Source organism: Acomys minous (assembly GCF_964271855.1).
Source record: "Acomys minous genome assembly, chromosome: 2".
NCBI classification, from domain to species: Eukaryota; Metazoa; Chordata; class Mammalia; order Rodentia; family Muridae; genus Acomys; species Acomys minous.
This window is the reverse complement of record NC_140484.1, coordinates 112,251,146-112,277,037: the sequence shown is the minus strand read 5'-3', so window position 1 is coordinate 112,277,037 and position 25,892 is coordinate 112,251,146. Positions and strand designations below refer to the sequence as shown.

Here is a 25,892-nt window from a genome sequence, read left to right as displayed (position 1 = left end):
ATCCTTCCAGTTTCCACCACATGAAGCTGTTTGGTTTCTTCTGATTAATTATGCCTGATATTCCTTTGACCAAGATGTCCATATCCATCCATTCCCACCTATTTAACTTTCAATGGGTCAGCCCTACCCCAAAACTTCATGAATTCCCAAGCTAAGGAATTCTAGTCCTGTGTGTTGAACACATAGTAAGAGTCCTTACAGAACCACTTTGGGAAAAATGCATTAATGTTATTTTTATTTGTTTTGTACTCCTCATTAGAAATGGGGACTTCCTGGAGAGGGGCAATAAAAGTCTTTGGTACCATCAAAACTGTAAAAGGAACTTTGACAGACAACCACGTAAGACTGTATATTGACACATGTCAGCAAACAGTTTGGATGGGGGGGTGCAATTTCCCAAGACTCCATCCCCATATGAGGGTTATAGTTAATCAATTCTTAATGAGAGATGGAGAATACATTAATCAGTTCTCTTCAGGGGCAAAGCCCCTGATGGTTTAACCAATTTCAAGTGGTCAACCCTATCACTGGTTCATATGAGCAACACTAAAGGGACTCAGTAGGGTTTGTGGGTTTGCTCACATGCATGTGCATGCATTCATGTGTGTCTGTGTGCAATAAAAATAATAAAGAGAAGTTATGAATTTGAGATTTTTTATGTGAAAAAATAGGAGGAAAAGGAAGGGAAGAGGATGGGAGGAATATGATGTAACAATAGAACTCCTGTATAAAAGTCTCAAAAAAGATAAAAGTTGTCAGAATTTACATTCCATAAACAAAATAGAACAAATTATTGCCCTGACACTTAATATAAAAGCAGACATATCTTATGTCTTGAAACCACTGCCTCATTTTCAAGTAATCTTGGAGATGAAATGGCTCAAGCTCTTTTCTACAATACTTAAATCTTCATGTTCTGAAATGATATTTAGATGTTGGTTTCAAGTTGCCTGTAATCTCTCTCTTAGAGCTCACTAGAAATTGAAAGTATTTAATTATTCATTTGTCCTGATTTTGCCATAAAATATTTTGACTTGAAGGCCTAGGGATGTAGTTAACTTGGTAACAGTGTCTGTCTAACAAACAAGAAATCCTAAATTCAATCTCCAGCACCACATAAGGCAGCTGTAATAGTGCATGCCTGTAAACTCAACCCTCAGGAAGTAGAAATAGAGGCAGGAAGATTCAAAGTTCAAGGTTATCATTTACTACATAGCAACAGGTTTTAGCCAGCATATATATATGTGTGTGTGTGTGTGTGTGTGTGTGTGTGTGTGTGTGTGTGTGTGTACATGTGTGTATATATATATACATATATATATGTATGTATATATATATATATATATATATATATATATATATATATATATATATATATATAATTTTTTAATGCCAATAGCAGTGGAAAGGAAAAGCATGAAGACTTGAACTTGGCATATTTGTTTTATTTCAATTAGATTTTTATTCTCAAACCAAGGCATCCAAAAGTCTGAGGTCACTTTAACTGCTCTCTGATTTTCTTGCCTTGACCTGGATTCTCATCAACAGTTCAGACTTTATTCTTTCTGTAACACTGACTGTGATGAAAGGAGCTGAGTTTCTTTCAAGGCATTCAAGTTTATGTAAACAAAGATGTATGTATTGTTATGTATCTAGTGGCCAACATTTCTATGATTCTCTCTCTCATTCTTTTTTCCCTCAGCTCCATGGAGACCAAGTTCAGGGGCAACATCTACATGGAAAGGTCCATAGGTTACCACACAGCAGAAACACAATTCTCTACCATAGTTCTTAAAAACAGAGAAAACAGAGTTCTGTATTGTAACTAGAAACCACCCAGGTTTTGATTAAGAAGATATAGTTCCAGCCCCTGGTTCCATCACCAGGAATGCGATTTGGTGGGACTCATTTAGAGCCAGTCCTCTCACATGGAACTATTAGATATGTTTAACCTGCTTTCCAAGATTATCACCATCATGGGTATCATCATGACGCACCACCAAAAACTGGTCTACTCCAGGATTATTTTGAAGATCAAGTGAAATGATATCATCTGTGTTTTCATGGAAAGCTAGCTGAGCCGTCCTGTATCTATCTATGTCTTCCTGTGTGGCTACATCCACAGCTACCTCCACATCCACATCTGGCTCAATACCCACATCTTCATTCACATCTGCAGTGGCCAGACATGCACAGCACAGTTGTGACCAAGTCCATTGTTTCCTGGCTGCATGCAAACCATACTACCTGTAAAAAAAAAAAATTGTCAGGAACCAATATGTAGTAGGGTGAATTCAAAAGAGTAGAACCTTGGCCAGGGACCACAGAGAACAGGTTGTTATCCACTTTGAAGTTCATTTGGTTTAAGCACACTTAATGGTAGAGGCGATGGAACGGAAGAGAAAAGAATTAATTTTTAAAAATTGCAAAGGGAATTTCTAGTTACTTTTTAGGCTACTGGCCAGGGCTAAGGGAGGAGAAGACATATAGGATTATCTGTGAGCCGCGTGTGGGGAAAAGCTGTAACGGTGAACGTAATGTAGAAGTTAGGAAGCTGTTAGTCTAGGGAAGGTTTTGTTTGGTGGCTGTTTTCTGGGATAAAGGAAACGAGCCATCCCAGTGGCATAGCGCAGCTGCGCAGAGTTGAGAAGCACGTATGCTTGCATTTATATTCAGGCCTGCACGTGTGGCTGTGATTTGGAGGTTTCTCTGTGTGTGCCTACGGCTTTGATAGTTCCTACCGCTCGGCAACTGCAGACGACCACAATGTGTACTACACCTACCTTGAGAGCTTTTCCGTTTTAAGCAAATCCATTTGCTCCCAATCTGCAAACACGTTTGGCATTTTATGCTAATGATACCCGATATTCATGTAGTCAGAGGAGCTGCTTCTGCTCTACTCAGGGATTTGTTTTAAGCATGTGAGGATGAAAATATTCCTCATCTTATTATCTACTGTAGCATTTCTGCAATGACAGCTGCTGCTCAGATGTGCAGAGAATTAGCAGATGGACAGTGATGATGGGCTGGCAAGACATTCGGAGCCTGTAATTTCTGAAAAGGGGTCATCCCTCAAATAGAGTTTGAAGTCTTGCTTTACTTACAGGAAGAGTAAGTAGGGATCAGTGCTATTCTTTCACACTGAAAATGGCAAAAGAAAGAAAACCACATACTTCCTGCTCACACAGGTAATATGACACAACTAGTCCTCCACAGTCTCTCTCTCTCTCTCTCTCTCTCTCTCTCTCTCTCTCTCTCTCTCTCTGTTTCTGTCACAGTTCGCATCTATTCCATACTGCCCTCAAATCTTCTAGGTAGCTAAAGAGGGAGGACTTTGAACCTCTGGCCCTCCTGCCTTGCTTCCCGAGTGCATGTGTCACTATACTAGTTTATGACATTCTGGGGATGGACATCAGAGATTCAGGCTTTGAGCATGCTAGGTTAGCACTCTCCCAGACATGCTACATCCCTAGTCAGTCTTCCATACTTTTGAGTTTCAGTTTAAATAGTTTCATTTATAATACAGTTTGTATGCAGAAAGTGTATCATTTTGGATACTCAAAAAATCCAGATGTTGCAAATTTATCTTGAAATACCTGCATTCCAGGAAACCTCTCAAAAATGCAAATCACTTTATCCTTCAGTCTAGATCTGTAATTATAACAAGAGTCATAGATCTAAGATGTCTCGCCAAAATGGGTCCTCATTATTTTGTACTGGTTTTGAACATTCTGTGTTTGTTTACTTTTGAGGCAAAGTCTAAGGTGGCCATGAACTCACCACAGTTCAATGATGGCTTTGAATAATTAATATCTCCCTTCCACTTCCTGAATGCTAAGATTTCAGGAATGTGCCACGACACTCAGTTTGGTTTATCCACTGTTTGTGATCAATCCAAAAGCACCATACATGTTGGCTAGTGCTCTACCAACTGAGCTCCCTCCTGAGCCCCTGTTGTTGAGTGTTTCTAGGTGAAGCAGGCACCTTCTTCACTGCCTATTTTTATAATGAGTGCTTCATATAGACACTATGCACCCCACTCGATCAGGCACTCACAAACTCTACCCAAATAGTCATCATCCTTGAAGAATAATACACAGGTTTTCTGCTGATGTTCTGTTTGTTTAGATTATAATTTGAAAGAGGAAAGGGTAATAAATGAGTCAAGATTTCTGGGGGGAAAAAAACGAGATGAGATCTAGAAAGGAAAAAAAAAAAGAATTGTTTACATTTCAAAATTGAAATTTTGGAGATCTACATTTCCTCTTAAAACATAAAGAAAAACTAGCCATGCATAGTAGAATACAATTGTGATGTTACAATGTGGGGAATGCAGGTAGGAGGATCAGAAAAACAAGGTTCCCCTCAGCTGTATGGTCATAGGCAGGGTAATGTGGGCTATATCATGGAATCTTACATCAACAGCGATAACATAAAAGGAAACAAGGAGAAAGACATTCATCTGATAGTCATAAAATATGGATATTTATGACTAAACGAAAGCATCTTGGGTGAAAATGAGACAAACTTGGTCAGCAGTAACAGGGTACCAGTCTCAACTAAGAGATCACTGAATATGGTCAACTGCCTGACAGCCTGAATGGTGAATAAACGTAATCATCACTTAGCTTAAAGAGAGCTAATGGCACTCACTCTTTTATCACTTTATCTCATCCCCCCTTTCACCCCTTCCTTGGTAGTCTGAACTCTGTAGCCCAGATTACCCTCCAATTCACAACCTCTACCTCTTGAGTGCTGCAGGTTCAGGTATTTACCACAAGGGCCAGATTCTCAAAATGATAATTTTAATATTAATTATATATTACATTTATTAGCTAAGAATCTAGATCACCATGACATTGGGAAACAAGTATTAGAAGCAATCACTTCAGAAAAAATAATATGAACCGCCAGTACTCCTGAAACAAAGAGTGGACCATAAATCAGAAAAGAAAGGAGGAGACCGTGTCTCTGCCTAAAAGAGAGTTTACAAAACAGCAGTCAGACAAAAAGATGATTCAAAAATCCCCCATCCATCTCTGTCTGAACAATGGAGAAAAGGTTCCCAGCAGCCTGAAAGGATGAGGCCAGGCTTGATAGCAAGAGGGCCCCAGCACAGTTGGAGTCTTAAAGGAGGTGCTGTGTTTGGGATTTTGAAAGCACATTCATCAGTCCAAGCACATGCCTCACTGGGACAACGTGAAGGGACAGAAGGAAAATGTATGCAAAAGCTCAGAGATGCATGGAAGCCTCTAGAACTTGACAGCCCTGAATGAGGGCTGTACACAGAGCTTTCCAAGCAAACATGTCTTAAACGGACAAAGAAATAAAAGGAAAAAGGTAAATATCAAATTAATTTTACAGGTAGTTTTAAAGCTCAACATAATCAGAGTTCTAAGGAGCATTTTTATTACCTTCAGGAGATTATTTGGTTTTTTATTTTATTTTTATTAATTTATTCATATTACATCTCAATGGTTATTCCCTCCCTTGTATCCTCCCGTTCCTCCCCCCTCCCATTTTCCCCTTACTCCCCTCCACTATGACTGTGACTGAGGGGGACTTCCTCCCCCTATATATGCTCATAGGGTATCAAGTCTATTCTTGGTGAGTCTCTTCTTCCTCTGAGTGCGTCCAGGTCTCCCCACTCAGGGGACGTGGCCAGTGGCGCAATCGGTTAGCGCGCGGTACTTATGTTTCGGCAGAGTATTTGTAATGCAACATGCTACAGTTAAAAATGGATAACAGAAGAAGAGACAAGCAAGTTGTTTCTCGGCAACTCCAGAGACCCAGAAACAAGTTTCCAAAGGTTTATTATATCACAGCCCAAGATTGGGGAAGCCATCAGGGGTGTCCAGCCTTCTGGTCACTGGGACATAGTGTCATCTTCAAAGCCCATGCTTCAAAACTGTTTAATCGAGTTATGCAAAGGTCATAGAAAGTCCTCATAGTTTTAAAATTGAGTTTATGTTTTTGTGTTGGACTGCATTCCTACCTGTCAGTGGCTACATAAAGCCTGCTAGCCAGTCACATACCAAACATACCTAGATGACCCAACAACTGACTTGAGTTTAACTTCATCTTTATTAACAAAAATATCCAGAGGCTGGGGATCATTCAGTCAGTAAACCACTGGTCTTATGAGCATTGTGACTTAAGTTTTGTCCCCAGAGCCTCCATGAAAATGTCAGGCATGCTGACATATTCCTACAATCTCAACACTGGAAAAGTGAACACAGAAGGAGCTATAGATTTGCTAATGAGCCAGTCTAGATGGCTCATTCATTGATGACCAGGCCAAGGAGAGATTTTTTTTTTTTTTTGGTCTCAAAGACAGCATTAATGTTCCTGTGGATAACAACTGAAGCATTCTTACAGCTTCATACACACACACACACACACACACACACACACACACACACACACACACACGTGAGGCATATGTGTACGCATATATGTATTCACATACACAAATGAATGCAAATACATATGAAGAGAAATACTCAAAGTTGAAATTTTAACATAAATTAATCTAAGTACAAATTAGTTGTTCTTTATGCATTCTTTTCCCCCAATAGTAGCCCCACCCACCAGTAGCACCTGGAGCACCCTTGGTTCCCACTCCTGAACCTCAATGAGAATAAAGGTCCTGAATCACTGTGCACAGTGAAGTGAAAGATGGTGCTTCGCACAATACAGAAGGGGCACAAGAAAATTAAACTTTAAAAATGGAACCATGTCCTCTAAAAAGGGCATCATTGCCCCGCATTGAAAGGAGTTAGAACAGGTGATATTTAGAATCCATCTCACCTGGAAGAGAGGCAGCTCAAGAAGTCTGCAAGGTGACCCTCCCCTGCCACAATACCTGCACATCCTGTTTCCTACCACTGTGTTAGTGTCTGACATGGTTTTTATTTGAAAATCAATACAGAGTAAAATTTAAATGCAGTTTCTCCTGTTATCCAAACCTGATTTCATGAAAAGCAAACTCACAATGGAACAACTTGAATAACCATAAGCTAGGGTCAGTTTTAGTCACGCTCTGCTTTTGGTCTTCTTTAGAGCAACTTGTCAGCCAGTGGAGAGCAGGAGCCTACAGTATCGCTCATATACATGAGATCAGTTTATTCTCATTTCCGGACAGCCTTTGATATCATACTATAATGTTTCCCTGAGGCCATTGACACCCAAGGCAACAATTCTAAACATTTGCATGCCTTGAAATGAGCAAGGCTTTGTGAAGAATCTGCTAAACAGCCTTGCTACTGAACAGTGATGTTTTAGGCTGCATCACTTATGCTGAGGCCATTACCAACTGCAACCGGTTTGCAGTTCACACTGAATATTACTTACCAGACAAGGGAATAAATCATTTGGCTTCTAATTTCTTAAATATTGTATTTACCTTTGATAAGTGGTAAAATAAATGACAGTGAAGTAATGTTTTAAAATCAAGAACTAGTGAATATTTCTAAAAAATTTTTTTGAAATATTCTAGATCTGATATACTTAAGAAAATAAGAACTGATGGGTATTGTGCATTAACACAACACACACACAATATAACATGTATACATATAAAGCATGTTACATACAGTGCAATATGCACATACAACACACTCAGAGAGAGACACAAGGACAAACACAGCACACATCTGCAAACACACACACACACACACACACACACACACACACACACACACAAGAACACAGGCACACACACAATTAATGGAGATGTACTAGTGGCAATTGCATATCATTCAGAACAAGATAACAATGATCATTCTCTCTGTAACTGCTCAGCATGTGACTATCCACATGATTCAGAAAATATAGTTTATACCATATACACACACATGTATCTTTTGCAGATGATTTTATAATGCACCTTGACAACCAATAAGCACAATTAGCAAAGGAAACAGACAGAGCATATAGCACAAAGAAATACATTTCCAGAGAAAAAGCATATGTCTATATGTAGAAAAGTGCAAATAGGCCCTTATTTATCACACTGCACAAAAATAAAGTCCAAGTGGATTAAAGACTTCAACATAAAACAAGACAAACTAAATCTGTTAGAATAAAAAGTAGGAAAGAGCTTTGAATTCATTGGCACAGGAGACAACATTCTGAACAGAATGCCAGCAACTCAGGCTCTAAGATCAACAATTATAAATGGGGCTTCATGAAACTGAAAATCTTCTGTAAGGCAAAGGACACTTTTAACAGAACAAAGGGACAGCCTACAGACTGAGAAAAGATCTTCACCAACCCTATATCTGACCAAGGGCTAATATCCAAAATATATAAAGAACTCAAGAAATTAAACACCACCAAACCAAATTATCCAATGTAAAAATTAGGGTACAGCACTGAATAGAGAATTCTCAACAAAAGAATATCAAAATAGCTGAGAAGCACTAAAGAAATACTTAATGTCCCTAGTCACCGGGGAATACAAATCAAAATGACTTATACCCATCAGATTGGCTAAGATAAAAAAAACTCAAGTGACAGCACATGCTGGCAAGGATGCTGAGAAAGAGGCACACTCCATTGCTGGTGGGAGTGTAAACTTGCACAACCACTTTGGCAATCAATCTGGCACTTTTTCAGAAAACTGGCAATAATTCTACCTCAGGACCCAGCTATTCCACTCCTGGGCATATACCTGAAAGATGCTACAACATATAACAAGGGCATTTGCTTAACTATGTTCATAGCAGCTTTTTGTAATAGCCAAAATATGGAAACAATCTAGATGTCCCTCAACCAAGGAATGGATAAATAAACTGTAGTACATTTGCACACTGGAATAATACTCAGTATTAAAAGCAAGGAAATCTTGAAATTTGCAGGCAAATGGATGGAACTAGAAAAGACCATCCTGAGCAAAGTAATCCACATCCATAAAGACACACATGGTATAGATATTAGCCATATAATACAGGATAGCCACACTACAATACACAGACCTAAAGAAGCTACAACAAGGACGATACTAAGGAGAATGCATAATTCTCATTCCTAAGGGCAAATAGAATAGACACTGGAAGCAGTTGAAGAGAGGGAACAGGACAGGAGCCTACCATAGAGGTCCTCTGAAAGACTACACCTTGCAGGGGGATCAAAGCAGATTCTGAGACTCATATGGGTTAGCTTTCAGGGAGTCTTATTGAAGAGTTTGGGGACAGAAGGACTTGGAGGGGACAGGAGCTGCACGAGGAGACCAACGGAGCCAACAAATCTGGGCTGGGGGAGGGGGTTCTGCGGAGACTGATGCACCATCCAAGGACCCTCTGCTCAGATGTAGTAGATAGGCAGCACAGTCTCCCTGTGGGTCCCATAATATGTGGAGTAGGGGCTGCCTCTGACATGGACTCTGATGCTCACTTGTTGATCACTTCTTCCTGGCAGGGTGGCCTTGCCAGGCCACAGAGAAAGGGTACAGGCAGGCCAGATGAGACTTGATAGGCTGAGGTAAGATGATAGGGGAGGAGGGCTCCCTTTCTGAGGACTAAAGGAGGAGGAAGGAGGGGAGAGAGAGGGAGGGTGTGACTGGGAGGCAGTGAGGTAGGGGGCTACAAAGGGAACAAATTAAAAATAATTTTTAGATTTTTTTAAAAAATGGGACAAATCCCCAAAATATATAGTATTCCACATTTTTTTTTTAAAGGAGAGACTTGTGTGAACTGATCCGGTGTTGTGACTGTCAGAATTTGTAGTTGTGATTTCAAAGAAAACACATGCAAGAACAAAAAGAAAAAATAAGATATATATGCATTAATTCATTTGCGTAAAAATGCAAGAATGATAAATCAGATATTAATCAAATGTATGACCTATGATGGGTCAAAAAGAAGATAAAAAAATAAAGAACCAGTACCCGGAACTTGGGGTGCAGGGATCAGAGTGATGATGGTTCTGGGTGTAAGCTCAGCTTCCAGAGCCGGGTTGTTTCTCACTGTCATATGATCAGCACTGATGTACATGAGATCACTGTGGAGAGAACACTGAAGAGGAACCTAAACCTGGAGCACATAAACAGTATTAGGGATGAAAAGGGGAAAGCTCTCTGTGTCCTGTTAGTGATCCAGGTGTACAGACATTCATATTGTGGTTTCTGTATCTCCGTGCTATTCCGTTACTTCATGATAATGCACTTCTACTCCTTTTGTTATTTGTGCTAATCATCGCTTGTCCAGGATTTCCATATAAACTGTATTATCCACAAGTATATACATATATGTGTGTGTATGATATACATATCTAAAACAAATATTTAGAATACAAAAAGAAGAGTATACGTTATGTAACCAGCAGTAGGGTAAAAGTTCTGAGGCTACCTGATGTACCTTTTAGGGCAGAAAAGAAGCAAATCAGGAATGATAACTTTCAGGCCTCTTAAGAAGTATAAATAAAGCACGGGCTCTGTGATATTTTGGACTCAGTTGTCAGCGTGAACTTACAGTTTTCTACACACAGACAGGCAAATAAAGAAACAGATATGTGTGGGTGTGGGAGGGTGGGCAGGTGGGGCTGGGCATGGGTGTGGGAGGGTTAAGGGGTGGAGAGGGATAGGGAGGTGGCAGTGGGGGATGGGAGGGATGGGTGTTTCGGGGGATGGAGGGAGAGTTGGAGGGGAAATGGGTGGGGGGTGTGTGCGCGGGTTGGTGGGAGTGGGGGTGAGGGTTAGGGTGGGGGTGTATGGGGGTGTGGAGGGGTATGGAAGGGCATGGGGTAGAGGATAGAAGTTGTAGTAGTGTGGGGATAAGCGTGGGGGGCTGTCTGTGGGTGTGTGGGGGTGTGGGGTTGGGCGTGGGGGTATCTGTGGGTGTGTGGGGGTGTGGGGATGGGCACGAGAGGTGTTTGTGGGTGTGGGTGTGGGGATAGGTGTAGGGGGTGTCTGTGGGTGTATGTGTGGGATAGGCATGTGGGGAGTGGGCATGTGTTCACACATCTATTTTCTGCTTCCATATACCGGTAAACTAGAAAAAAGTCTATGTAGCAAGAAACCCATCCAATGTTCTGATCTTTACTTCTGAACATTATTACCTACAGAGGAGCTTAAGAATTAAAAAAAAAAACACATTTGGTTCCACAAAGAGGAAGAACATTTTTTAAAAATCAGTCTAGAATATAGAGTATTTCTAGGAAGTAAGGAGCTCTATTTTTTTTAAAGTACATTTTGAAATTCCAGAATTACAGAGTCTATGGAATTATAATGGCCAAATACATTAAGACTTGCCAATAAAATTTATTATAGTGGTAAAGTATTATAAGCCATAGAAAACAATAAACATGTTTAAGTCCATACTGCCGGAAACTAACAAAGAAAAACAATAGTTTCCAATTTTGGTAGAATTTCAGTTAGAAAATACAAAAGGGGTGAAGAAAAACAACAAAGTTATCATTTGCCAAACATTGCAGTGACAATTATTTTATACAGCACTCACCAATGGATGGAACTAGCAGTGAGCAAAAGTAAAAAAACAGAATATTCAAATTGGCTAAGAGCACCTCCTAATACAGAACCTAATGCTGCAGCTGGAAATAGTAACTTCATGGTGGAAGAGGCATATAGATGCCACTTAGTCTAGAGGTCAAAGTTACCATGACCACATGCGACATGCCAACATCACATACTCCAAGAACAATGCTCTTCACCTTTGTGGGCAATATGTCCACACAAAAGCACTACTTTATCATGAAGAACATGAGACAATCACAAAGTAAGCTATAGTCTTCTAATAATTGATGAGTACTCTTTAGATATCTAAGGCTAGAAAAGCAAAACTGAAGAGAAGGGAAAGGAAGAGAAGAAAAAGAAAGGGAAGGGAAGGGAAGTGAAGGGAAGGGAACGAAAAGAGAGCATGCTGAAGAGTATTCTAGATTGAGGAAAACTGAACACATATTACAATGAAATATATTCATGTGATTCTGGAAATAAGTATTGTTGGACAATCATGGAAATGTGAAAGTTATATACAATTAATACAAAACCATTAATGCTAGCTTTTTGATTTGTTTTGTTTTAGTCATTTTATGGGTATGAAAGATGTTACCATTTGAAGAAGCTAGAGAAAATTTAAGTGATACAATTTTATCTTGACTTCAGATATATTTTGTGTTTTATTTATGTGTATATATTTGCGATTGAGTGGAGGTGTCTGTGAAGGTCAAAAGTCAAAGAGGATGTCATGTTCCATGGAGCTGAGTTGTAGGTACTTACGAGCCATGTAACTTGGGAGCTAGAGACAAACTCAGGTTCTCTGGAAGAGCAAGTGCTCATATCCACTGAGAATCTCTCTTGCCTCATGAAAGCAACTTTTGTGAAAGTTATAAATTATTTCAAAGTTTTTTGAGCTTTAAGAGCTGTTATAAGTGAGTACATACCATGTGTGTCTTTCAAGGGCTGAGTTATCTCACTCAGGATGACCCTACAGCCAAACATTAGGTGGTGCTCAGGAAATCTTGTGGAAAATTTGCGGGAAGGATTGAAGCTCCTGCATGGGACAAGTCCTCAAGAAGACCAAAAGCCAACTAACTTATGCCTGCTGGGGCTTACAGAAACTGAAGCACCAACTGAAAGCATGCATGAACTAGACTTAGGCACCTGACACATCTGTAATTAATGGGCAGCTTAGTCTTCATGGGGGTCACCTAGCAAGTGGAGTTGGGGTTGTCTCTGACATGGACTCTGTTGCCTGCTTTTGGATCTCTTTCCCCTAACTGGGCTGCCTTTTCTGTCCTCAGTGGAAGAGGCTGGGCTTACTCCTGATGTGACTTGATGTGCTTGCTGAGATGGGTTTGTATGAGGTATAGGGAGCTCCCCTTTTACTGAGGAGAAGGTGAAGGAGAAAGTAGGAAAGGGGGTTGGAGGGTGGGACCAGATGGCTAGGAGAGAAGGGGCTGTGATCAGGATGTAAAACCAATCAATAAATAAATCAATAAATAAAAAATCTGAAAAAGTAAGCTATTCCATAGTTTCTGGAAAACCAACTTAAAATTATAAAAAATAAAAAAGAGACAATAAGACAATAAATGGTTTGAAAAAGACAACTTCATTTTGCTAATGAAACCTGGCTTAAATAGGACACATAAGAAAAGCAATGCCTTGAGAGAAAAGGTGTGAAACAAATGACATTATGTTTGCTCTAATGGAAAAAAAAAGAGATAACAAAAACTCAAGAGAAAGTGATAAATATAGAAAATCAGCAAAGAGTACCAAATGTCCAAATTTCTGAAAGACCAAAGCAATGCTGAGGATCAGAGAAAACACTGAAGCCTGAGTTACAAAATATTCGTAAAACAAAGAAAAATTATAAACTAAACATCTCCATAATGTACTATACATCTGAGACTACTGTTCTACTATGACCAATGTGACAATCTAGTAATATCACTATTTTTTTTAAAGAAAAACTGTACTCATTAGCAATGCAGGCAGTAAGGGAATGTATCTTACAAAACAAAATTATCTCCTTCTAAAGTCAATGAATGTTTCAGATGTATAAAATATTAAATATGAACTAAATAAATTTTAAGGCACACCATCTAGTGAAACTGACCTTCAAATACAAAAATATGCTAACAAACTAAGAACTATAAAATATTATTTTCCATGAACCTGATCTTATGAGTATACTTGAGAAAAAATCTCAGAACAAAAACAAAAACAGTGTTTGGACAGTCAAACAGTTTGTATAACACTAATTAAAGACTATCTCTGGTTCAGAACTACTGTAATTGTTCCTACTATCAAAAGTTTAGCCGTCTCAAGAAAGAAGGCCACTAGCTCATCACTGAGGCTCCAGCGGCTCATCACAGAGGCTGGATGCATACCTGGCTCAAAAGAGTTGTGAAATAAACATATGTTAACACAAAGTTAAACACTGAAACATTTGAAATGTTGCATGCTCAATGGGTCAAAACCTATTGAAAAGTAAAAGAAAAACTCTGTGCGACACAGACACTAAACACATCATGCTCAGTTGTTACCTGATTTATTCTCATGTTTGTGATACAGAATGCATTGGAGAAACTTGGTTTAGGCTACTTAGCAAATGTGGCTCCTCAGCATCACCATCACCATCTCTGTCATCTCAGCAGCACCTTCACAAACAGCACTAAGATCTTATTTTTCTATGTCTTACTAGTTGTGTAATCCTCACAGTAACCCCTAACATAATCATCATCACTATGCTTCAGGCTCATAAATACAGGTTCGGAAAGGTTTAGAAACTGCCCTAATGTCACACAGCCAGGGTGGCTTTTGTAGCTGAATGAACTATGTGCTATTTGCAAGATACTCAGGAGTCTCACACAGTGCCCTAAAGAGATGAAAGATGCACAGGAAATGAATGGAGGTAAAGGGTATTTGCCTCCCATCCCCACACTTACTCTTCTCAGCTTCTGTCACTTGATAAATGTGTTAAACTCATGGACTAAATTTTTGGTTGAAATAAGGATTGCACTGCTCAATATTTTTTAAAAAAATGATTATGGGAGTCTGGAAAAATATTTTTTAGAGGCAAAGCACTTGCTGCATGAACATGAGGATCTGAGTTTGGATTGCCAGCACTCACATAAATGCCAGGAGCAGTGGACCTCAGTACTGGCAGGCATGGGGGGCACCTGACTCCTTGGCACTTATTGGTGAGTCCGGCTAACTTAAACTATGAAGTCAAGATGTAATTAGATACTCATCAAAAAGTAGAGGAAAGATCAGCAGAAGACACCTGATATCAACTTCTACACTCTACACACGCACACAGAGACAACACACTCAAACACATATGCACATATATACCTATGTACATAAAACATATGCAGATAAATGCATATGCATATAAATCACGCATGCATATAAGCCCCCACTACATATGTACACACAAATAATGACCTGTGAGTCCAATGTCTTAGCATTACTGTAAGTCTTAGAAATCTTTTGACATCTTTGTCTTGAGTTTTCTTTCTGTGTATGTGGGTGACGAGGAGTGGTTTTTGATATGTTTTGTCGTTTGGCCTTCTGTTTTCTTGAGATAGTATTATACTGTGTAGCCCCAGTCTCCTTCAAACTTATAACAGGTCTCCTGCCTCTGCCCCCAAGTTCTGGGATGATAGGAGTATCCCACCATGTTCATCTTTTGTCTCCTCTTCACTTAAAAACAAAATAAAGTCTCCTTCATATTTCACAAGTCAGTGTAAAACATGAAGTGATTTTAAAAATATAAAAGATGTTTTAAGTTGATAATGACAAGATGTGATGGAGATTGATTTACATTCAGAATTTTAGATGCACCAAGATAGGAAAGATTATTTCTTCAAGGCTGTCAAATACAAATAGCCAAAACACTAAGAATGCAATATTTATATAATTCTTGATTGTATCATGGTTCTTCTTGATATAGTTTATTGTATATATATGTATTAATATAAATGTATTTGTAAAAAAATAAAAATGTTTAAAAATAAAGAAAGAAAGAAAAAAAGAAAAAGGCAGGCCTTTTCAAATAATCAAAAAATTCTAAAAAATACAAATAATTAATTCACCACACACTGATTTTCCAGCTAATGCACCCACCAAGCATCAGATAGTAACAATGTACCCACCATGCATCAGATAGTAACAATGCACCCACCATGCATCAGATAGTAACAATGTACCCACCATGCATCACATAATAACTAATGCACCCACCATGCATCAGATAGTAACTAATGCACCCACCATGCATCAGATAGCAACAATGCACCCACCATGCATCAGATAATAGCTAATGCACCCACCATGCATTAGATAGTAACAATGCACCCGCCATGCATCAGATAGTAACTAATACACCCACCATGCATCAGATAATAACTAATGCACCCATCATGCATCAGATAGTAACAATGCACCCACATGCATCAGATAGTAACTAATGCACCCACCATGCATCACATAGTAACTAATGCACCCACCATGCATCACATAGTAACTAATGTACTCACCATGCATCAGATAGTAAAAATGCACTCATAATGCATCAGATAATCCCCCAAGCACTGCAGCCGCGTGCGCTCTAAAACTTCACATGCTAGGGACTATTATCCCGTGAGGGTACCAGTCAGCTCACACAGCTGTCTGCTCTGCTCATGTCTCAACCCCAGGACAGTGTAGTGATCATCATGCAGCAACAGCTAATTCATTTTTATCTAAAGAATAAAAGAAATTCAACTCCCTATTCTTCTGCTGTCAGGATAGATCTTTATGGACAGTCAATACATAAATTCAAACTGTAGTGTTTTATTTTGTTTTGTTCTTTACTGTCAAACCAACAGTTTTAATCATGGAATATTGATGACTTCAGATTATTTCTGTCTCTTCAGTGGCCTCTTCAGTGTTACTACAGTTGATTTTGGAATAAAATTTACCATGTTTTCCTTGATGGATATATATTTTTAAAAAGTCTTATAAAGTAAAATGTTGCTAGCAATTGCAATATATATATATATAATATATTCATAAAAGGAACATCATTCACATATCAATGATAGAAAAGTTGATAAAGAAGTTTATAGCTGAGACACAAGAAGTTCAAGAACCAGAGCCCTCTAGTGAAACAAGGCCTCACCTTTCTTTTCCAGAAAGAAAATAATTCCTAACTCTTGTTCCCTCTATTGTTACTGCCCTGCTGAATGTACATGGTATCAAACTGCCCTCTAAATACTTATCTTCACACTCATACATTAGTGCTGCACTTAGCATTCACTACTGAGCTGAAGACAAACAATCACAAGTGCTCAAGGTACACAGAGAAGGTGACTATGTCCATCACTAGTACTCCCTCCTGGGCCAGCCTCTTCACACCCAAGGCCCAGGGACCATTAAAGAAAAGCAGCTTTTAAGAGCCTAATGTTTAGGAGGAGAGCTGCAAAGCAGCATCTTCTGCACATCACAAGGTACTCTGAAAAGCACTGTAGTTGCCCTTAATATGGTATGTACAAAATTGAGCACCTTAAAATTTCATTATGAAAGGGACAAGGGCTTATGAGACTCCACCCCTCCCTAAGGACTATTGACAGTTCGTGGTGGCTAAGAGAAGGAATGTGACTTTCTTCAGTGGTGTAGCCACTGGTAAGTTGCCAGTGTTCTCATAAAGAACCTTCTACTAATGATCATAAGGTCAACTCTAATTAATACAGAGAGAGACAGACAGCGATCTGGAGAAGGGAGGGAGGGAGGGAGGGAGGGAGGGAAGGAGGGAGGGAGGGAGGGAGGGAGGGATGGGAGTCACTGAATGAAGAAGGGTTTCAGCATGAGGAGGTGTGGGTAAGACAGGGGAACTGGGGGTGAGAAGTATAAAATTCAATACCAATGTATGTGAAATTCTCAATGAATAAAAAATTTAAAAGAAAAAGTTTATTTCATTTTCATGTTTTTTAAAAAAGTTTGTTTTATATTAAGGCCACATCCTTTTATGTACCAGAAACAAAGCCAACAGTTGCATCTCCTCCAAATACTCTCATCAAACCAAAAGGTGTTTTGAGATTAACAGCTTCTCCTCCCTTTGACTATAGAGACAGGAAGGAAAGATAGCACTCTTTCTGCAGACGATGCCATTGAGGTGAGCTCTGGGGTACGGTAGTCTTTTGGAGTGTGTTAGGCCTAGAGATGTAGACATAGGCAAGCAATCTGTGCTGTTTGGGTTTCACATTAGCTAGAAGATACCCACCTCCTCTCCCCTGACAGCAGCACTGCCTGCCAATATGTAATAGAATGGCAAGCACTTCCCTCTATCTCAGAAGCTCCTTACAGTGATAGCGGAAGCCAGTGGACGGAAGACTGTGGCAGTGCTCCCCCCACTGTGAAAAGGAAGTCAGGAAATGATGTAAGCAGGATTCCTGGTTTTGCCATTTGCTGCCATATAATCCCAGGCAAGTTCCTTTGCTTTGCTTGGCTCACAGTTGCTACTTTTAAAACAATATTATTTGTAACTTAATTTTTTATGTTCTTAATTTAAAGAGAATTACATCCCTCTCTCCTTTTTCTTCCCCTGGCCCCTACCATTACCTTCCCATGGCCCCTCCCAGTTACTGTCCCATGGAGCCCTTTCCATGGCCCCCCACTCTCAAGGTGATAGCGTCTTTTAAATAAGCTGTCTAGTTACTATAGAACACATGGGGGTAGTGTTCACTTGTGCTTTTGATGTTCAAAAAAAAAAACCTAAATTAACAATACAAGTTATTAAAAGTGTTTGAACACAACAGCTCTAGCTTGATGTTTTGCTCATTCGTGAAAGAATTCTTAGCCCTAGGAAAAAGCATGCAGAGAGAGAGAGACTTAAGTTCAAGGAAGATAACAGACACAGATTATATGGTTTTATCTTTTAAAATACAAAATTCATTCAGAAGAAAACAGTCCATGGTTTGTCAATGGCATCAATGGCCTTCCATGCTGATTCCTCCTGGGTTTCATGTTTTCCCCGCAGTATGACAGAATCCTTACACAGGGTATTCTTCCTATGTCTTCCCAACATGCAATGCAGTACGTGTAATACATTTTTTCTTTTTAAAAAAATGGATTTCATGTGTATACGTTTTTTGCCTTCATGTATGTCTGTTCATCGCATTCATGCAGTAGCATCAAAGGCCAGAAGAGGACATCAGAGCCACCAGAACTGGAGTTACAGATGATTGTTAAGCCTAGTGCTCTTAACCTCTGGGTCTGAGCTTTTCCATAGTCTGATCACAGCTTATCAGTCCGTGATGATCTCTTACTGCTCTTTTATCAGTGCTCTTTTGGATTTGCTATCTATTGTTGTGATGAAACACCATGACCAAAAGCAACTTGGTGAGGAGATTACTTCACCTGACAGATGACAATCCAGTATGGAGTCAAGGCAGGAACTCAGGGCAGGAACTCAGGGTGGGAACATGGAGGCAGGAACTGAAGCAAAGTCTGCAGAGAAATGCTCCTTACCTGCTTGCCCTTCCTGACTTGCTCAGTTTGCTTCCTCGTATACCTCCAGTACCATCTGCCTCAGAATGCTACCAGAATAGTGTGTGCTACCCAATGCCTCATATGCTCTTTCTTCTATTGCTGTGAAACTAAGTCTGAGGTCTTCAGTATTCTTTTCTTTCAGGAAATTCTAAAGCTCAAACCTTTCCTAAACCTCAGACCTTTTCTTTTTTTCTTTTTTTCTGATCAAGATTCACTTTATTGCCGACTAGCAGGAACATATATAGGACAAGGTCAATAGGATCTATTCTTATCTCACTCACCCTAGCCCCCCAGGCAAGAATACAATAGCCTAAATCGCTCCCTGTAGAACTTCCTAGTTCTCTGAGTAGTTCCTTGTAAGAACTTCCTAGATCCTCTAGGTGGTTCCAGGTTGAGGCTTCTCTACTTCTTTCAAAGGTAAACAGTCCAAGGATAGCCTGGAACACAAGCCCTGGTGGCGAGCAACTCAAAGGTCACAGCATACAGCCTAAGCACAGGATTTCTGACATGGCAGAATTTGGCATGAGTCCCCACAGAGTGTGTTCTGAGGATCAAACGCAGGTCATCAGGCTTGCATGCTGAGTACTTTTACCTCCTAAGCCATCTCCCCAGCCCTATAATGATAGTTTTAAATGCACATTATACTAAAATTGACATAAAGTTATAAATGCTCATTTTCATGAGTCTTGATCTGACTACATTATTCCATAGTAATTTTTCTAAGCTCTGTATTCCCTTGAGAAAATGAAATGGGGGAAAGCTTATGTGCATGCTGACAGAGTGAGCTGTGTATATAACCTTGGTTTTACAACCTCATGTACAGATTTGGCCAAATTATTTACCTGTGTTCTCATTCAATCTCTGCTTGGTGAAAAGCCTCAGGATTTTGTTTACTTCTTAGAAGTTCAGTGACATGACCCACAGAAGGCACTTGAAGAAGTTCCACACAATCTTGTTTTTTAAAACAGTTCTTTTCTTTAAAATTCACAATTGTGTCATCAGCCACTAGTGTTGTGAACACACACTTTAGATTTGGAATCTGCACTGTTTGTGTATAGCGCCGGGTGTTTATTAAGTCAGTTTCAATACTCATCATGCTCTACTTTGAGTAAATCCCAATGCCTACCTGTTATATGAAAGCCCAGAGACCAATTAGACCATTAGTAGCAGACTTTCTTGAAATTTTTCAGTTAATATTGAGAAATTTGAAGGAGAACAAAATACCCTGAATTGATTATTTAGCCCCCAAGACACTCATCATTTCGTGTCTGAAGGAACGGCAGTTCGGGTTTATATAACTATTTAAATAGAAATAAATGGTCTAGAGAAACCAGGAAATTTGTTTTGTCTAAAGCACAACCTTACTCTTATTCTCCTTGTGAAACATTCTTCCTCATTATTATTTATCCCTGTATTACTGTGTGTGTGTGGGGGGGGGGGGGTGTCTTCCATGCCATTCTGCTAGAGGAAAACCTTTGTACTGACATGAATCTATGCAGCTGAACCATACATACACATTTACATCCCGAAATTAAAACTAAAATTACCATTTGGAGGTTTCATAAACAAGGATGGGGAAAGTAGTAAGACACCTCTATGTATCCTGTGTAAGTGGCTCCCATGTTAAATCACACAGTTGCTTGAGTCTAATACCTTATTACCATATCTAATGGATTTTATTGTATACCTCTATAACCATTCCTCAGAAGTCACAGGTTCTGTTTCAAAATGCATATAAAAAAACAATGACAATGTATTTCTTTCACTGCCAGAACACCACTTAGACCTCCATCATCTCTTACCTTGACCATGGCAAGAACCTCATGTCTTCCCAACTCTTGCAACCTCTTACCATCACTATTATTATCTAATCTGTGTAAAACAGCAAGAGACCTTGCCACTGTTTTTATCAGAATTGATTTACCCCAGCATTATCTGAAAAGGATCCATTCCAGAACATCCTGACACCTCTCAGAAGTCCTCTCCTGCTTTTCACCTGCCCACTCACCCCACACCAGTGCTTTGTGTTACAAGCACACTCCATCTTCACTTTCATGGGCCTTTTGCTCTCTTTCCACGGGCATATATGGTTCAGATCCTTTTATCTAAAAAGGTCTTTCTCTGCCTCCAAATTGCCTCTTATGCTACATTCACTCATTTTATTATTATTTTATTCATTGTATCTAACAACAAGCACTACTATGTCACATATCTGCCCTTAGTGTGGCTGATGTTCTCTTATCATTGCTAGAATGTGGGCTTGGGTTTAACAATTACTTTTTTAACAATTGTGTCTTTAGCACCCAAAATACCCCACTGCACACAGTGATGATTTTACCAAAAAGAATGAACAAATGTTTTAATCTCTAATCTCTAAGAATCACTTTGGTTTATTTCCACTAAAATCCAAGGAGCAAATTCAGACAACTTTTGGCTGCATCTTTTTATCCTGGAAGTCCTCTTACCAACATAAGTAATAAAAACCTCTTTGCAGCAAGGTCTCATGGACCAGCGAAAAATCATCCTTGACCCACTGCCTATTTTAAATTTCACTTCCATATGAATAATTAAAATGACTTCTACATCTCTTTATCAAAAAGAACAATTGTCAGAATAATATTTCATAGGTAAAAAGATAATGCCTGCTTTCCTTCTTTTTTCTTTTTTAATTAAAAACTTTTTAATTTTTTACATATACATTTATATTATTACACATATATACACTAAACTACCTATAACAAGAAGAACCATGACACAATCAGGAATTTTATAAATGTTACATTCTTAGTATTTTGGCTATTTGTATTTGACAGCCTCAAAAAGAACATCTTTCCTATCTTGGTGCATCTAAAATTCTGAATGTAAATCAATCTCCATCACATCTTGCCATTATCAACTTAAAACATCTATCTAGAGCTGAAATCATCTTAATCCCTAAACTACTAAACTTCATTGTAAAACTAATTACCTGGTCTTCAACCCCATCAGAGACTTGAGAAGGAATAAACTTGATCACCTAAGTGTGCTGCTTTCCTTCTTGCTCAAAAGTGAGAAATATCTCAAGTTAGCATTTTATGTATTAATTTTTAAACATGGGCTACAATGTAGTGGGTTTCACTGTGGCGTTTCATACATACAGTGCTCTTGTTGTCCGTCTTCTCTGTTGACCCATGCCTGGCTCCCTACTGATTCCTTTTATTTCCCACCTGTGTAGTCTTCCTTCTGCTCTTATGTCACATGTTCTAATAAAACTTTACAAAATAAAATATATGCATTGATTCATTCAGTGTCCATCTTTTAAAGGGGAGGCATAGTCCTCTCCACTGCTGCTCCCCTCCCTCCTTCTCTCTCTCTCTCTCTCTCTCTCTCTCTCTCTCTCTCTCTCTCTCTCTCTCTCTCTCAGACTGCAGATTAGGACATCACAATTATCAAAACAGGGCTGTTTTCTCCTTTCACTCTGTCATCTGCTCTGAATTTACATTTTCATGGGTTCTGTCAGGTACAATGTGGCAGATGGCAAGTGAAATCCAATTAGTGGTGCCTTGAAAGTTGCATCAAGACTCTTCAAGTTAGGAGCGCTGTGTCGAGGAGTCACAGGGTGTCTTGAGCTCTGCTCACAGGCAAAAGGAATCAGTAGCGCCAAGGGAGCACCATTGACCTGACTCAGCTGTTGAATGGAAAAAGACAGTCCTTTCCCCAGGGGCGCTTTTGTGGTTGTTGAATTTCATGGCAGTCTGAGGCAGCAGCAGCAATAACCAGGCAAGCATCGGGTGCAGCATAAAGCCGAAAACTCAGAGTCTGGAAAGAAGGTGTGCATGGAGCACTCACATGTTCTAATCTGTTGCTGGGGATAGACGTGCAAAACAGAGCTATGCTCACACTTAGCGAAGAAGTTCTCACCCATGACCAAGCTTGTGACACTGCACAGAGAGCCAAGGTGAAGTAATAAGCTTCTAGGTTAAGTGCTGAAGACACAATTCATGACATACATAGTGTCCAAAGCCTGTGAGACTTTATAGTCTCAAGCAACTAAGAAAATCCGTCTAATCATTCATCAAAACAACAATACTAAACAACAACAGAAAAGCATAAAAAAAATACATGGGGTAGGGAAAGAAACAGATTTATACATACTTAAACACACGCATATACACATAAGTGCACATATGCAAACACACATGTATAAGACGAAAGAGTTCCAAGCCACAAGTGAATACATTTTTAATCTATTTTTATTGAAAAATTATTTTTCTCACACACTACATCCCCAGTACAGTTCCCCCTCCCTGCATGTCACCCAGCACCCCCTCAGATCCCCCTGGATCCCCCTGGATCCTTGCTTCCAGGATCCACTCCTCCATCATTTCCCTTCAGAAAAGAGCAAGAATCTAAGAGATAAAGACCAAATTCAACTAAACAAAATACAATTTTAAAAAGGCAAAAGCCTCCACACCAAGGCTAAACAAGGTAATCCAGCAGAAGGAAAGAAGACCCAGGAGCTTGCAAGAGAATCAAAGGCACACCTATTCCTACAGGTAGGAGTCCCACAAAAACACCACACTAACAGCTGGAACTTCTACACAGAAAATGTAGGCCTTGGAACACTACGTTCTAACTAACATCTGTACAGCACATGTAAGCAGAAGACTCTAGATTAAATAAAAGGACACTAGATAACACCCAGTATCTACATTAACAAAGTTAAAACAATTATTTCTACCTGCTATCTACATTGTTACATATTCATTGCAGTTCTTAGGGCAAAGAGCAAATAACTTGAAAAAAAATAAAAGAAATAAAAATAGGCTTAAATGACCAGATAATATTTATCACTCAGAAAGTACAAAAGTGGTGGAGAAACAGCCAAGGACATTATTTCGTTGGTAAAGTACTTGCCTAGCATGTGGAAGGCTCTGGGCTTGTTTCCCAGAACTGCAAACTAATTAACTGTTTAACCAATCTAAGGAGAGGAATTAGAAGCAACAGGGAAAGACACTCAGAATAATATCAAAATGGCATAGCAAAAATCATTTGTCTTTAATCACTCCAGATGTAAAATAGTAAAGTATCCAATATAAAGATTAAAATTAGAAGAAAAGAAAAAAAATTCAGTCTTTGCCTTGTAGACTGGGTCTGACATACATATTATGAATTCCAATGAAACAAAAATCCACAAGTCCCAAGTCAAAGGCAGCTGAAGATACACCATGCAAAGAGTGGCAAGAGACAGGGTGGCTGGAATACTGACAGAAGAAACTTTAACTGAAAAAAAAAAAAAAAAGCACCACAAATAACAGCTGTGGACATTAGATCAATATAAACGATCAATCTGTGAAATGTTGTACCAATTATAAGCATGTTCAAGCATATATAGCAAAATAATCTCAAAATAAAAATAAAAATAAAATCAACAAGAATGAACCAGGATGCAGATGATTCAGTAAGCATCGATGACCTTCCAGCTTTCAGTGATGGAGAGAGCAACTGGACAAAACCTGAAGCAAATAACAAAACGTACACAATGCTGTGGACCACAGACATCTGCAGAACACGTGGGTTCTTCCTGAGTCCACAGGGAGTATCCTCCACAACAGATCATGTGAGGGGCCTTAACACAGACATAGACACATGTTGACCACTTACTCCTACAGAGTATCTCTTTGACAAAAAGCAAATAACATAAGAAATCATTAGAGAGAAACGGAGGAAACCCTCAAGTACAAGGAATTAAGCAGCATAATCCTAAATAACCAATGGATCAAAGGAAAAAAAAAACAAAGAGAAGTAAGAACATACTTTGAGATGATTGGCAATGAAAGGAGGATATCAAACCTTTAGGACTGTGTAAAAGTAGTACCTACAGGAAATCTCATATGCAAGGGTCTACATTAGAAATGAAGAAAGTGGAGTAATCAATAACCAATTTCTACTTTAAGAAGCTAGAAATTAAAAGAGTTAAATCAAGGAAATAAGATGAAAAGAATTGAGAAGATAAATAAATAAATAAAATGTAGAAAAAATAATATCAAAATCAACAAACTTATTTACATCAGCCAAACAGTGAACACTGGCCGATATATGGCAACAAATGGGTAAATGGGCAAACACAGCACATTCATACAATGAAATATTACAGAGCCCTAAGAAGAAATGATATACTGACACATTTAACAACATTTTAATGTGGACCTTAAATATGTGCTAAGTAGACAAAGCAAGTCATAAAAGGCCATGTGTTTTTGTGATATAGTGCGAAATGTTCAGAATAAGAAAATCCACAGAGGCACAAAGTAAAGTAAACTTGCTAGTGACTTTCATTGGGGGTAAATGAAAAGGTACTGGAATTACATGGCGGGGAAGATTTGCTACTTTCTGAATATATTAAGAAGTACTTCATTTCACATTTGAGACAGCTTGATTGAAAAACTGCAGGACTTATATCCTTATATTCAGATTCTCTATTAAGGATGTTCTTAATTGTCAAGGTTTTACTCTTTAAATAAATGTGTGTGCTGGAATGTAGAATGACCTATTCTTAACTTCACTATCCTTTGTTCAGCAGACAGTCTCACAATACGTTAGTGAGTTCTCTATAATACAACAAACTTCAGAAAACCATCTGATAAGGACAGATTCACTCCCCAAGCATTTATGTGTATCAAAACAGAATCTTCAATCCTCACTCCATCTGTTGGTCCCATGAGCTCTCAAGTGCCACATGTGTACTTTATATCTTCCTGTCCACTTTATTTTATTTTTGGTGTGGTTGGGGTGGAGGTCAGAAGTCAATGTTAGGTGTCTTCCTTATTGACTCTCCATCTTATCTTTCGAAACAGTGTCTGGTAAAGCCAGAATTTTCCAATTTGGCAAGACTAGGAGCCAAGGGAGCTCTAGAGAG

The 25,892-nt window shown here is 39.0% G+C and overlaps 1 protein-coding gene across 2 annotated transcripts in view; it reads right to left on the bottom strand.

Moving 5' to 3' along the window:
* The window catches only part of AGBL1 (AGBL carboxypeptidase 1), an 880,118-nt gene that overhangs the window by 433,825 nt on the left and 420,401 nt on the right, over nt 1–25,892 (bottom strand). The window lies entirely within an intron of this gene.